We start from the raw sequence: 14,080 nt of genomic DNA, 5'->3' as shown, positions 1-14,080 counted from the left end.
CAAAGTTTCTCATAAGAACAGAACATAGAAAAAACTCACCTTAATTAGAAAAAATATACATTTATAAATAACTAATATTTCATTTAGTATGAGCAATATATTTTACTTTCTATGATAACTTTGTCAGTACATCTCAATAAATGTGGCAGAGAAGTGCAATCATTACGTTTCTTTGTGCGTACCTTTAAACTCATAAATCACACATTGAACATTAAAAAAATGAAATTGGTTTTGATACTAGTAATTAGTTAGGAGTCTAAAATTTACTTTAAAATCAATTTTATTTCACTGACATATTGTTTAATAAGCAAGGCACAATTGTGACCGCCAACAAATGAAAACATGAGCACATTTATTTAATATATGCGTCAGTGCAGCTTTCTACATTAGGCTGTCAAACATGGGATATAAACTGTCACCTTCTGCTGATGACGGGGTCACTGAAAGCATTAATAAAAATGTATGCTCCAATAGTAGAATGGCACAGACCTCTGAATCACAGGTCTTAGACAGTTCTTACAGGCTCAGGCAAAAGAACTATCATTCAATTTACAGCGGTATTACATCTTGAGACAGAAAATGTACCTTATGTTATACTAGTTGTGAGGCGCTGGCTACAAGCAGCACTAGACATGATACTCTAATAAAGCGCTGTTACTAATCAATAACAAGGTGCCTCCACTTGTCAATAAAGTAAAAGCAATAGCAGCAGGTGGACTCTGGCATGAGTAAAATAACATCAACAGTACATGTCCCTTCAATTCCATTCAATTTCCATCCAAATATCAGCTTGAAACATAGTATGGAAAATGCAGTTATTTTTCTCCCAAAAAATCTACTTGACCTTTTTTAAATGAAAACATTTTCCTCCCACTTTTTTCACAAGGACACTCAATATCTGCAAACAAAAGCGCGTCATTTTTCTGAAAATAACTATTTTTGTCTTGAAAGACATAGTTATCTTTTCTGCTAAGTAGCGATATTTGTTCCCCAAAACAAACTTGTCATTTTCATCAACTACTCATATGAATGCTGTGATGAATGGACAGAACTTGCCCCAATATGCTCCTGTATCAGCATTGCAAGCCAGGAATCATCACAAGATGATAGGGATGCCGCCTTGGCCCACGGGCTGCCTATCAGAAGCTTTAAATGGTCACTATATGCCTGATGTGGAAACTTTAATGGCCAAGATCACTTTCACAAACAAATCCTAATTTTAACCATAATCCCCATGTTTCTTTTATTTTGGTCATCTGGTATTTTGACCAGTAGAATAGCTGAAAACGAATAATCAAGCCCAATATATGCTTAGCTTGGAGAAAAAACAGTTCTTATTCTAAAATTGTCATACTTTACATGGTGGCAAGTTCACTGCAATTAAGCAAAAAATCGTTGCACCGTTGCAACAGTTCCTTACGTGAACCTAAAAAGATATGTCTCCTAAACATTCCATGTTACCTGCAGCCAACTGCACAATCCACTTTTAAAAGTATAATGGGCTAAATGTATTAGGTATGTATGAAACCCCAACTGCACGGTAAAATGTTACCGAATGGCAATTTTGGTTTGCGGCAAAATACTAATTCAGCATTTGGAAATGGCGGGCCAGATGTGCAGACCATTTTTGCGGTCAGAAATGCCAATCTGGCCATTTCCAACATCAAAAATGCTCTTAACTATGTAAAAAAACAAATTTTGATTCAGTATTATGTTACTGAATGGGCATGTTTAGGGTTTCTCTTCCAAACACCAAATCTGAATGGAATTTATAAATGTGTGCAACTACCGTAGTTGGACTCTCGCTCCTAGGCGAGACTGCTGGTTTAGGAATGACAGCACTTTTGTTTGTAGACGACTAGGCCATTCCTACAACAAGTCACAACTGTCAGTCTAACCCTCCCGGCTCACAAGCAGTACCTCACCAAAAACCTACACAGTAAAAGATGATTTCCGGCAGCCTTACTCATGGACTCTATAGTGCGACATCTCGGGGGAGTTGTGGTGGAACAGAAGTTATTCTTTTCTCACGTTAGCAATAAGTCTGAGTCACACCAAGGCAATAAAGGAAATGCAGGAGAGTTTTCAATATATTTATTGAAAAGTCTGCAATCTACGATGAAATTCATGAGCTGCAATAATGAGGATAATGCATAATAAAAGAAGGATGATTGTAAAGACGAGAGTCATAAATACAAAAACCCCCACCATATTGCAATAAACTTTAAATGTAAAATCCCAGCATAAAGAACCTAATCCCTAACCTACCAAGAGCTAGGTATGATAAACCTAATCTGCCAGTAACATGTACATGAGAAGCGCCCCCCAACCCTTGTTACCTTGGATTGAGGTCTAGATCAGACTCCGTGGTGACACAAAGGCTAGGTCTGCATCAAGTAGATGTGCAGCATAGATGGCATCAACAGCATCTGATAGGAATCCCTCTGATAACCTTGTCTGTGTGAGATGTAATTATAAAGATCTTGTAGGATCCCTGACGCAGGTACGTTCCCGGACAATAGATAAGGGGGCAGGCTTTTGGCGGCAATTATGTAAACAATTCTCACCAAAAGTACATTCTGTTCCTGTCACACGTAAGTGGGAAAGGGTCATGATGTGAATACCTATGTACACCACTTAATTTTGATGCTTATAGTTATGTTTTTACAGAGTGGCACTGATAACGTAAACCAAAACATTGTTCTAACTCTAAATAGAGGCTGCCATCCTAAAATAAATAAGTCACTAGATGATGGGGACACAGGCCTGCAAGTCAGAAGGCTAAACTAAACTGCTTAGACCCATTAAAACTAAACAGGATCCACTACACCCTCCCCATTGCTGGAACAAGGATGACACCATATTTATAATGTCATAGAAGGTGTATGAGTCCAAGCTAGAATGCTCTGAGCTAAAAACATGTTAAAATCTTATTAACAACTAGCTAAAGACACACTAAGAGATAAAATGTCGACCATGACAAGCACAGCCAGCCAAAGTGAATCTAATTAAAGAAGGCACTTTGGCATAACTTTTAAACTGTGGAATAAAGCCAATGGTCAAAGTAGTTAACAATAATCGTGACCTTGAAGAAAGTCTCTGAGCGCATCTAGCACTTACTCAACATCGTCAGATGTTAGATCGATAAGAGGATTGGCAGACAGATCCAGACGTCAGAAGAGCTCAAAAGCCTCAAGCGCAGATTCACCCACAATGGCAGTTGCATCCGAAGCGCATGAAGGAGCCAAATAGTTCACCAAGTGTGGCTCATAGGTGGACTCACGAATCAGCCTCAGTCTCATGGGGCACGGCCATGAATGAACCCTCATCAGGAACATCAGTAGTCCCTTGTCCACACGAGGCACTGGCAGAACAGCACAACACACTGATGGTAGACACTCAAAGAGGCAGCAGGTGCAATGAAAGACAGGTTGCACGCACCACAGGACTGGTCGGAAGGACAGTGACCAATCATGCTCCAATTCTTCCAGCAATGGACCACCAAAGAACTGCACCATGCAATCACGGCACAGCTGGGCTGGTAGTAGTAGCTCCATCACTCCGCTTAGCTGAGAAGGGACAACCACTGCGTATTAGGGACAGCAGCAGCAGTATCATGCCAATCAATGCCAAAGTCACAGGAAAGCCACCAAACAGAAGAGTTAATGTATAGCCAATGGAATTACTCCAAAGACAGTCTGAAAGATGGAAACAAATCCAAACCCTACAGCCTTAAAGAAATGTACAAAGTGCTTGGGGAAGTTGGTATTTAATAGGGATTGTATCTCAGCTGATGATCTTGCTATCTGGAGAGCATACGTCTCGCTTGCCAATGTCAATGCCACTTGTTTTTGGAACAGTAACGCCTTTAGTCTGATCAGCTTGTCATAATTTACATTAGTAGTATTAATGTGGGACACATTTCTGCTACTCTTATCTCTTATGTGGGGGGGATTGAACAAGTCCACAACAAGTTACAATTTGAGACACCAAAATTGCGCAGTCAATTCCTGGTCTCATTCAACAGTTTTGATTGCCAAGGACCACATATCTTCCATTTGAAAGTATATGAAATGCTTGTCAAATCAAAGGGACGGGAGCACCCTTCAGAAAGCATGCAAAGTTTGTGACCCCCGCAATGCAAAAGCCGTGGCACCTGTTTGCAGATCATGGAATGACTAACAGTAGTTTCACATTCGCTTCCACTCAGAAAGACCTCTGTTTCGCTGTTCTGACATTTGAACTCGAAAGGCAACTACCACTCCTCTTTACTAAAGCTGTCTCCTAGCTCCTCCTATCTGCCTACAGCAAAATGTTTCAAACAATTTGTGAAACGAAAGGTGCAAATTTGCAGATTTATAATACCATGTATAAGCCATATTGTTTAAGGACTTTCTGCTACTGTGAAAGGCAGTTTTTGTAATTTTTCTATATTAAGCACGGTGTAACTCACTTCTTTTTTAGCCATTATCTGTTGTTCTCTGGACAAATTAAAATCAGAGAACAAGTCACTAATGTTAATGTATTTCCATGGGACACGGCCATTTTGCAGAATCTGTAACGTCCAACCTAACTCCATCATGGAGCACAGCTGACTTTGTCCATGGTGTGAAAGGGACACATCATTCTGTCTGGTATCAATCGCAGAAGACACAATGTGTATATATTCTGTTGGACAGAGTATTCATGCCACTGTCGACAACAGCTAAAGCCTTTTCCATATTTTTCTTGTATATGTGCCTCAAACGTGCCACTGCTTCCATTTGAGAAAGCTTCCATATTTCATAGTATAAGCATACTGGACTAATTTAGAGCATGGCTTTCTTGGACCTAGCAAGAAATCTTGCTAGTCCACTGATAGGAGCCTAAGGTGATCTTTGACTGCTGCTAAGGTATTAGTGCATAACCAATGTTGGCACAGTTTACCCACACTGTATGTAGTAACTATACCCGAGTGTTGATGCGAGACAAAGCGAGGGTCGGGCTGACTAATCTTGAAAACCCCCTGAGGAACTAACAAAACGCACCTGAAACCCATTTGTGTCTATTGGCCATAAAAACTATCCCCCAGGACTTTAAAGTGTGGAATTATAGGTACCATCCTGAACCCAAGAGTTTAATTCTTCCTCAATAATGTTTAAGAATGATTGCCAATTGTTGAATTTGGCTGGTGTGGGGATACTGGGCCCATTCATTCCCATTATTTGTGCTAACATTAGGCAGGATGTCTGTTGAATGGCGTCATTTAAAAATATCATTTGAATAGGAATAAGGCATGCTCTGAACAAAGCTTCCCTACGCTGAATTTGTCAATCTTGTATTCCCCATACATTTTTCACATCAATAGTCTCCTTCCAGTATTCATAGATACAGCAAGTCAGGAAAAAATCAATCTGAATAGATTCATTTGGTATCAGTTAGCAAAATTTTCATTGTTTTGGAAGGTGCCAATTTGAAACAATATGACTCTGCATTGGTAGTGTCATGCGCAGAATAGTATGCAAATTTGTCTACATATATTTTGGGGGTCCCCACAGGTGAAGTTGAACAGTGTTCGCACTGTGTGTAATTAAATACTGATCTATGTCAAGTTGCTCGGTGCAAAGTAATTTCCCTAATGATTATAACTGACAATTTTTCCTATAATTTGCTGTGTTCATGTACACATTATCACTTTCAAATACAGTGTAGTCATGCACCTCAGCAAGCACTGAATTAACTGTTTGAACATCCCAGTCATCAGAAAAAATACCACATCAGTCATTGAAATTTTGAAGACATATGGAATTTGTATAACTTCAATAGGCCCATATATACTAAAGGGAAGTTTATCCCAAACAATCCCATCTGGAATTGGCACTGATGAAATGTTCATGACGGACAAGTCTCTTCAGACCTTATGTGAGGAAAAATAGGGTGTTAAAAATTCTTCCACTGGCTCGACAGAAGAGCATTCACGAAGATAATGACCATTTATCAAGAGAAAGAAAACAGTCACAAAACCAATCCGGAACAGAAGTGTAAGTAATATCAAAAATATCCACAGATAATACCACAGATAACCAAAATAGTTATTTTAAGCCATATGTACAGCTTACGTGTCTTTGAAACAGTTTCAGTTGCAGGTGTAGATGAAGTTGTAGAAAAGTCACAAGATCGATGAAGTAACCAGAAGCAGTCTCTGCAAACATAGGACCCAGTGCATTACTGGTGAATGGATCCTCTTCGTGTGGAGACTCATAGTAGATTGTGTTGTCTGTCTGAGTTGAGTTGGAGTCACATCTTGGACAGTTCTTGTTGGTGAAGTGGTAAAAGGGATCAGTAAAAGCTGATTTTCCGCACTCCCCGTGCTCGAGAAGGCATTTGTAGCATTGTTGTGCATGCTGGTGTTTTCAGAAGTGTTGTTGTTTCTTCTTTGAAGAGGTATGTCCTGTTGACTAGTGAGAGGGGACCAGGAACTACCAAAAGGACATCTGGGTCTACTGTGCAGAATCAGCCACATGGTGCATTTTGGTGTTGCCGATGGAAACAAATCTATTCCCTTTGGAACATGGCAGCGGTGGTAGGATGATTGTTCTGGTGTCTTGTATTCCGAGGACTAGAGCCAGTGCTCTGTAATATGGACCAAATTCTGTATTCACAGCAATCTTGTAATGGAGAAATTCTTGTGTTGAAAGTTTTGGGTCAAAGATGTAATCAACACCAGTGGCACTCAGGGAGGTTGCCCATTGAATCCAACGTGGAAGCAAAGCTTTAGCATTAGGAACACCTGCTTTGGTGACGGCCTCTAAAGCTGGCATCGGGATAATGACAATAATGCATTTCCCTTTAAGCAAGTGGCCTCTCCTTAATGACAGCCATCTGTACAGCAGTTAGAAGTTTTTCTATGGGTGCAAAGCATTGTTCTGTATTGGAGTATAAATGTGATTTATATGCTGTGGACACCGTGTTGCCCTAATTAAAGATGACATGTGTGAACCCAATAGCACTAGCAATGATTCTGATGACCAAATCTGTTTTGTTGTCACATCTGTGTAAGTGTTTTGCTTCTAGCATTTCTTGCTGCAATCCTCTGAGGATGTGCGTGTGTTTAGCTGTTCAGCTGTCCAGCATCTGCTTGAGAAATCTGGGTGAATTAAATCACAGAGTGGTTTTATACGCTGTGCATAATCAGGAATGTAAGTTCTGCCAAAGTTAAAGTAAAGACTGTCATTTCTTGATAGTCCTTGATAGTTGGAGTTGAAGACAGTTTTCTAAAAGGTGCAGGCCAGGCTCTTGCCATCGGTTGATAGCTTGTATCCCAGGAACAATACACAGAGAAAGGCTATTTTAGTTTTCCTAAAATTGAATTTGTAACTAAGGGCTGTGTATCCTAGAATGATCCGATCGACTCTTGCAAGATGAATGTTGAGGTCGTCATCTGTGAGATAGATGTCATCCACACAGGACAATGCCTCAGGGTCAATATTACGCAATATTGATGTTACATGAGCTGAGAACAACCCTGGGCTGTTCTTATAGTCATGGGGCAAACAACAAAAGTGTGTTTGTGAGCCAAATGAGAATGCACTCAGGTTGCGACTTTCATGCGCTAAGCTCTGACAGAAAAAAACACTGGAAATATTCAAGGTTGTTTTGTATTTTTTACGCACTATGTTGTTAATTAGTGCAGTGCTGTGTGCATTTTGTATTGCATATGTGCGTGCGTGACTGTTTAAGTGTCTGTAGTTTAAGACTATTCTATATGAATGGTCTGGTTTTGCAAAGAGAATAACAGGTTATTGATTGCAGAGATGGAGGGCTCCACTACTCCCTGGTACTTGAGCTGAGTAAAAATCTCTCTCACTGGAGCTTTAGCCTCGTGTTTAACAGTATATTGTGGTGGAGGCTGGGGTGTAGACCTAATAGGTATTACATGGTAGCGGAATCTCTAACCCACCCTACATGGTTGCAGTATAGCACAGGTGCCTGCAACAAAGCCCAGTCAACAGCGTAGGCTTCTTTTACCACTTCCGGAAAAAGATCTGAGAAAGAAGGCAAAATTACATCTTCCTCATGTGGGAGCTTACCGATGTGTTGGGGTGGCCAGTCTCTTCCTGCCAATAGGATATCACAATTAAGTTCATCCCAGAAAAGTACACTAATAGTGCTCTACATTTCTCTCATTATTTTGAAAAAATGGGTCAACCTAGAACCCTGCGACCTGGGTAAGTGAATATTATAACAAAAAATGTAACAAAAAATGTTTTGGTCCCTCTGGGAGAAGGATATGAATTAACCTCCACAACAGTGGTTGTACCATAAAGAACTTTCTGTACCTATGAAGTTTGTGAGTACTATTTCACATTTATTAGAAACTCAAATTCAACAATTTAAAGTAAAGAAATCGAGGTGCTCCTATATAACGGTGCAGTGTGAGTGACTTATGTGTTAGTATAAGTGTTGCAGTGCTATTTACATGATAACTAAAACCAAACTGTGGTTAAAAGCATGAGGTCTCAAATAAGCACCTATAATCATAGGTACTGTGAGCCTGCTGAATTTCTCAAAAGTCAATCCACAATTTCGAATTCAATGTCGAAGTTTCAACCCCAATCAAAGAAATTAATTCACGTGGGTCATCATCAGGACAGAATATTGAAATTGGAATCACCCCTATTTGATTGTACTCAGACACATCCTAGTCGTGTTAACAATAAATCTATACCAATTTGCCTTCCATCTCATGTAGCCCTGGTGTGTTGTTGATAATACCACTTTTTTACTTTGCCATCTAATGGCTTCAGGAAGGTCTTAGACCGTTCCATAAAAATGAACCAAGGCCCATATTTATACTTTTTGACGCAAAACTGCGCGAATGCAGTTTTGCATCAAAAAAATTAGCGCCGGCTAACGCCATTCTGAAGCGCCATGCGGGCGCCGTATTTATTGAATGACGTTAGCCGGCGTTAGCCGGCGTTAGCCGCCGGCGCCGTCTGGTGTGCGTTAAAAAAAACGACATACACCAGGCAGCGCCGGCGTAGGGGGATATGGAGCTTGGGCGTCAAGAAATGGGGCAAGTCAGGTTTTTTTTTTTTTTTTTTAATATATTTTTATTAACATTTTGTTTTTACACAGTTTCATGCTTGTACATATTACATGCAGTTTTGCGTACATTGTTGTATTCTACTTTTTTCTCATTGTTTGCATCTTTTATTATCATTAGACTTAATGATTTTTATTCAGTAGATTATGTACATTTACTCTATTAAGTTACCTTTCGTTACTGCAATTCGCTGTGCTGTGTATTAAACAATCCAACATCAAACCTGACCCCTTTCTTCTTTATAACTTGGGAGAGTGGTGTTTGGGGCTAGGTGTGGGAGGGTAGGGGTGATGGAGGGGAGATAGAGGTGAGGGGAGGGGGAACCCGAGGTGCTCGGTGTATAGTCTCTGCTGACAATCGGATTAATTTAGTTGGGCGTAGGGAAAGGAAGAAGGGGAGAAAGAAAGGAGAACAAAGGACCATAAACGGTCAACCTTTACGACTTCGTGCGATTGGCTTTCGTGGTTGCTAGTTTGGAGGCACTGTAATGTACTCGTTTTTGAATGAGGGAGGACGGGGGTCCGGGGCGCACCGGCATTCGGCGAAGGTGGCGGGTCGCTCACCCCGCCCACTGGTTATGTCAGTGGTTCAGGGGTCAGGGATTCAACTATCCACCCACCTTTATTCTTTATGCATTCTGTGTGTGGTTTGGGTCTGATTTTGGGTGCCTATCTATATGTTTCCACCATTTGGTTCCGTCCTCAATGTGATTTGAGTTGCACTGGTTTCTCCTACTGAGTTTACCATTCTCCTATTTATATTCTCCCAGTTCGTCATTATATTCTCCCACCCCGGGGCTATAGGAACCTGGCGAATATTTCTGGCTTCTTCCGCCTTTAGGACCTGCAGTTCAGCTCTGGACCATGTTGATATATCCCTTTTCCAGTCAGATAATTGAGGGTGAGCCGCAGCCTTCCAGCCCCTCGAGATTAGCCGCTTATAAAGGGCCAAGGAAAGGTCCAAAAAGCGCCATTCCACTTTTCCGCATAGTGCCGCTGGTCTGAGACCCAGCAGGCACAGTTCAGGGGTGGGTCTCAAGTCAATTTCAAACAATTCAGACAGGGTAGGCAATATTTCCCTCCAGCCCGTCTGGATCACAGGACAATTCCAAACCATGTGGTCAAAGTCTGCCCCTCCTCCTCCACATCTCGGACAACTCCCCAAAGCCCCTCCGTATATACGGAACAATCTGTGAGGCGTGAGGTAGGTTCTATGCAAATAATTATACTGGATATATCTTAACCGTGTATTACGTGATATTTTCTGAGGGTAGGCCAGTGTCCTCCTCCATTCGGAGTCAGTTAATTCCCGCCCTATTGTTCCCTCCCATTTTCCTCTCAGCGACCGTAATGGATCCAAGGCTGCCCCTGCTTGGGCCCGATATATTTTAGTGATCAGATGTGATTCCTCTCCTAATGTCAACAGCGAGTGCAGAACCTCGTGTATTGTAGGCTCCGCGTTCACTGTGCCCCAGTGAGTCTTAAGAGTATGTATTAATCTCCCATAAAGCAGGAACTGCCCACCGGGAACCCCTTTTTCCATTAATTCAACGAATCCCCTCAGCACTCCCTCCTCGAAGAGTCCTCCCACTACTTCTATTCCAGTTGACAACCAGGGGCCAAGTCCGGTGTTTCCCGGCCCTTTCCCCTTGGGTTCTATGGCAATCACCGCTAGTGGTAGAGCTGGGGAGTATGGGGGGCCCACTCCCACTCTCTTCATGCATCTTTTCCAGCATGCCAGCGCCACTTTTATCATTATATTGTTCCCAGGGGGGGTTATCTTCCTGTTTGTCATGCATGTCGCAATCCATGCCGAATCTATTGGTCCTTGGGCTGTGTATAGATCAAGTTGGCCCTGGCCCACTAGCCAGCCGGATATCCACTGTAGTTGGGATGCTAGATAGTATGCTTCAAAGTCGGGGGCTCCCAGGCCACCCGCATTGGGTGGTCTGCAAATAGTTGCAAGTGTAGTTCGTCTGCGCCCATTGTCCCATATTAGTTCTCTGAGTATTGCATTCAGGTCGCGGAACCATGCTCGGGGTATTAGTATTGGTAAGTTGGCAAAGTAGTAGAGGAGTCGGGGGAGCATGATCATCTTGGACAGCGCCACCCTGGCCATCACCGACAGCTTCAAAGAGCGCCAAAATTCTACCGAGGGTCTCAGGGATCGGAGCGCGCTACCAAGATTGCCCTCTCTTAAGTCTCCCACGTCATGATAAATCTGGATCCCCAGATATTTAAATGTCTGTGGGGCCCATTTCAGATCTATTGGGCATGTTGCTGGGCAACTATATCCGGGCACCAGGGGGAACACATATGTTTTATTACGATTAAGGCGCAATCCCGACACTACCCCAAATTCCTCCAGGGCGGACAGGGCCCAGGGGAGGCCACTCGCCCCATCTCTAAGATAGATCAGGATGTCATCTGCATATAGCGATATAATATGGTCAGTAGGCCCCCACTGAATCCCTCTATCAGCTCCCTCCCCTCGTACCCAGGCCGCCAGGGGCTCCATCGCTAGGGCGAACAACAATGGGGACAGGGGACACCCCTGTCTGGTTCCTCGATGTACTGGGTATGCTCCAGAAACTGTTCTACCTGTCTTGACCCTTGCCAGCGGGGATGAGTATAGCAGGTCCACCCATTCAACCCAGCCCTCCCCCAGGCCCATCTTCAGCATTGTCGCCCTCAGGTAGTCCCACCTAATTGAGTCAAAGGCCTTTTCAAAGTCCACTGCTAGCAGGGTCCCGGTTGGCGGCTTCGATTCACTAGGCATATGTATGATAGAGAAAATACGCCTAAGGTTTAGGGAGGTGCTGCGACCGGGTATGAAACCGTTCTGATCAGGATGTATCAGGGTGGGCATAAGGGGCAACAGGCGATTGGCAAGGATCTTACTGAGGATCTTAAAGTCGCTATTTAGCATTGATAGCGGGCGGTAGTCTGTCACCGATGCTTCTTTGCTGTTTGTTTTAGGAAGTGGCACTACCAATGCCTTGCGCAATGTGCGTGGGAGTTCTCTGTTCTTTGCCGATTCCCTATACATTTCTAACAGTCTGGGGACCAGTAAGGTTTTATATTTTTTATAAAAGTCCATAGGAAGACCATCTGTTCCCGGGGTCTTCCCAGGGGCCAATTGTGTAATTGCCTCAACCGTCTCTTCCGCAGTCACTGGGCCCCCCAAGCCGACCCTGCCCTCTGGACTCAATACTGGCAGTGGAATCGTAGCTAGAAAGTTGTCAATGGTCCCCCTTTCCATGTCAGCGGGCCTCCTATATAGGTGTGTGTAGTAATCTCTAAATGCGTCATTTATGGATTCTGGGCTGAGTCTACGTGTACCTCCCCTGTCTAATACGCTTGCAATAGGGTCACTATCTCTATTCGGGCGCACCAACCATGCCAATAGTCTACCAGACCTTCCCTCCTCTGACTGTATGGATGCCAAGTGTCTTTGCATATTATGACATCTAAGTCGCTCTTCAGCCTGGGAGCACTCTCTACGTGCACGATCGTATTCTTCGTCCACTTGCCCTGCGGCGCCCTGTTTCAGCTCCCCCTCGTGTATGACTCTCTCCAACGCATTTAATTCTCTCTCGAGCGTGCGTTTTATCCCTACTGACTGGCCAAGACAGTGACCCCGTGTCCCCACTTTAAGTGTCTCCCACTCCATGCCTCTGGAGGAAGTGGATCCCTGGTTAGTTTCTATAAGTTCTGTTAGGTAGCATCTTAATTCCTCCCTATATGCCTGATCTTCAAGCGCTGTCGGGAGCATTCTCCATGCCGGTATGGGGGGTCTGTCCTGTGATGCTCTCCACGTCAGTAATAGAGGGTTGTGGTCTGATATTGTGCGGGCAAGGTATTCAGCATGGGTCACTCTACGAGCCAGTCCCGGAGTACAAACTATCCTATCTATTCTGGTATGTACCTGGTGGAGACCCGAATAAAACGAGTAGTCCCTAGTCACTGGGTGTTGTAACCGCCAAGCGTCCACTAGGCCCCAGGCGTCTAGCCACCCAACTAAGTTTTTAGCTGTTTTGGTTGATGCTGCTCCCAGCAGTGGGGGGGTAGATCTATCTAGGTCTGTGTCGAGCACTGCGTTAAAGTCTCCACCTATCAGTACTTCCCCCGTGTGTTGACGAGTAAGGTGCCTAGACAGAGTCATCATAAATGTTGTTTGGTCCTGGTTGGGGGCGTATATGCAACTCAGGGTCAACTGGAGCCCCTGTAATCTCCCTTCCAATATGACAAACCTTCCCTCATTGTCAATGTTGGAGGAATCAATCGTGAAGGGGACCCCGCCCTAATCCAGATCAAGACTCCCCTTGCGTAAGCTGAATATTCTGTGGCGAACACCTGCCCCCTCCACCTCTGCCTTAGCTTCTCTCCCTCTCCGAATGCGAGGTGGGTTTCCTGTAGCATAGCTATTTGCACCCCTCTCCTTTTCAGAAAGGAAAGGATCCTATGTCTCTTAGCAGGAGTACCCATCCCCCTGACGTTCCAAGTTATGATATTATAATTCGCCATCCTATTCTAAAAGCCTGTTGCATGAAGGGCCGGCACACCCCAGGCCCCAATCGAGGCCCCCACAAGTATGTACCTTCCACATGTTCGTACCATTTCGCACGTGTAGCCGATATAACTAATAACTGCAAACCCCAACTCCCCATCCCCAGGGCACCTTCGGAACTGTAGGCTGCCCAATAAGTACTGCAACACAGCAAATTATTCAAACACATCACTTCAATACTCGCCAGTCAGGACTGACAGGCAAGAGTCAGGTTCGGGGGGGCGGCCAGGTCCGGAGGGGCCATTTCGTTTCTTATCTTGTCTCGCCTTTCAGCGCCGGTGCGGGGCCAATCTATGCAAGATCATCAGCGGTCTGCGGGGTCACTTTTGGCGCATAAGTCGAGTCCCCAGAGCCGTCGGGCGAAGACACTACCGTGTCTTCCGATTCTTCTTCAGATATCTCCCGGGTCGGCGATTCTCCACTCAC

The 14,080-nt window shown here is 43.8% G+C and overlaps 1 pseudogene; it reads right to left on the bottom strand.

The window, feature by feature from the left end:
- Nucleotides 1-12,757, bottom strand: part of LOC138293948 (G2/mitotic-specific cyclin-B1-like) — a 52,631-nt pseudogene extending 39,874 nt beyond the window's left edge.
- Between the last annotated feature and the right edge of the window lie 1,323 nt (nt 12,758-14,080).

This window comes from Pleurodeles waltl, chromosome 4_2 (assembly GCF_031143425.1).
Source record: "Pleurodeles waltl isolate 20211129_DDA chromosome 4_2, aPleWal1.hap1.20221129, whole genome shotgun sequence".
NCBI lineage: Eukaryota > Metazoa > Chordata > Amphibia > Caudata > Salamandridae > Pleurodeles > Pleurodeles waltl.
This window is presented reverse-complemented; position numbering and strand designations above follow the sequence as displayed.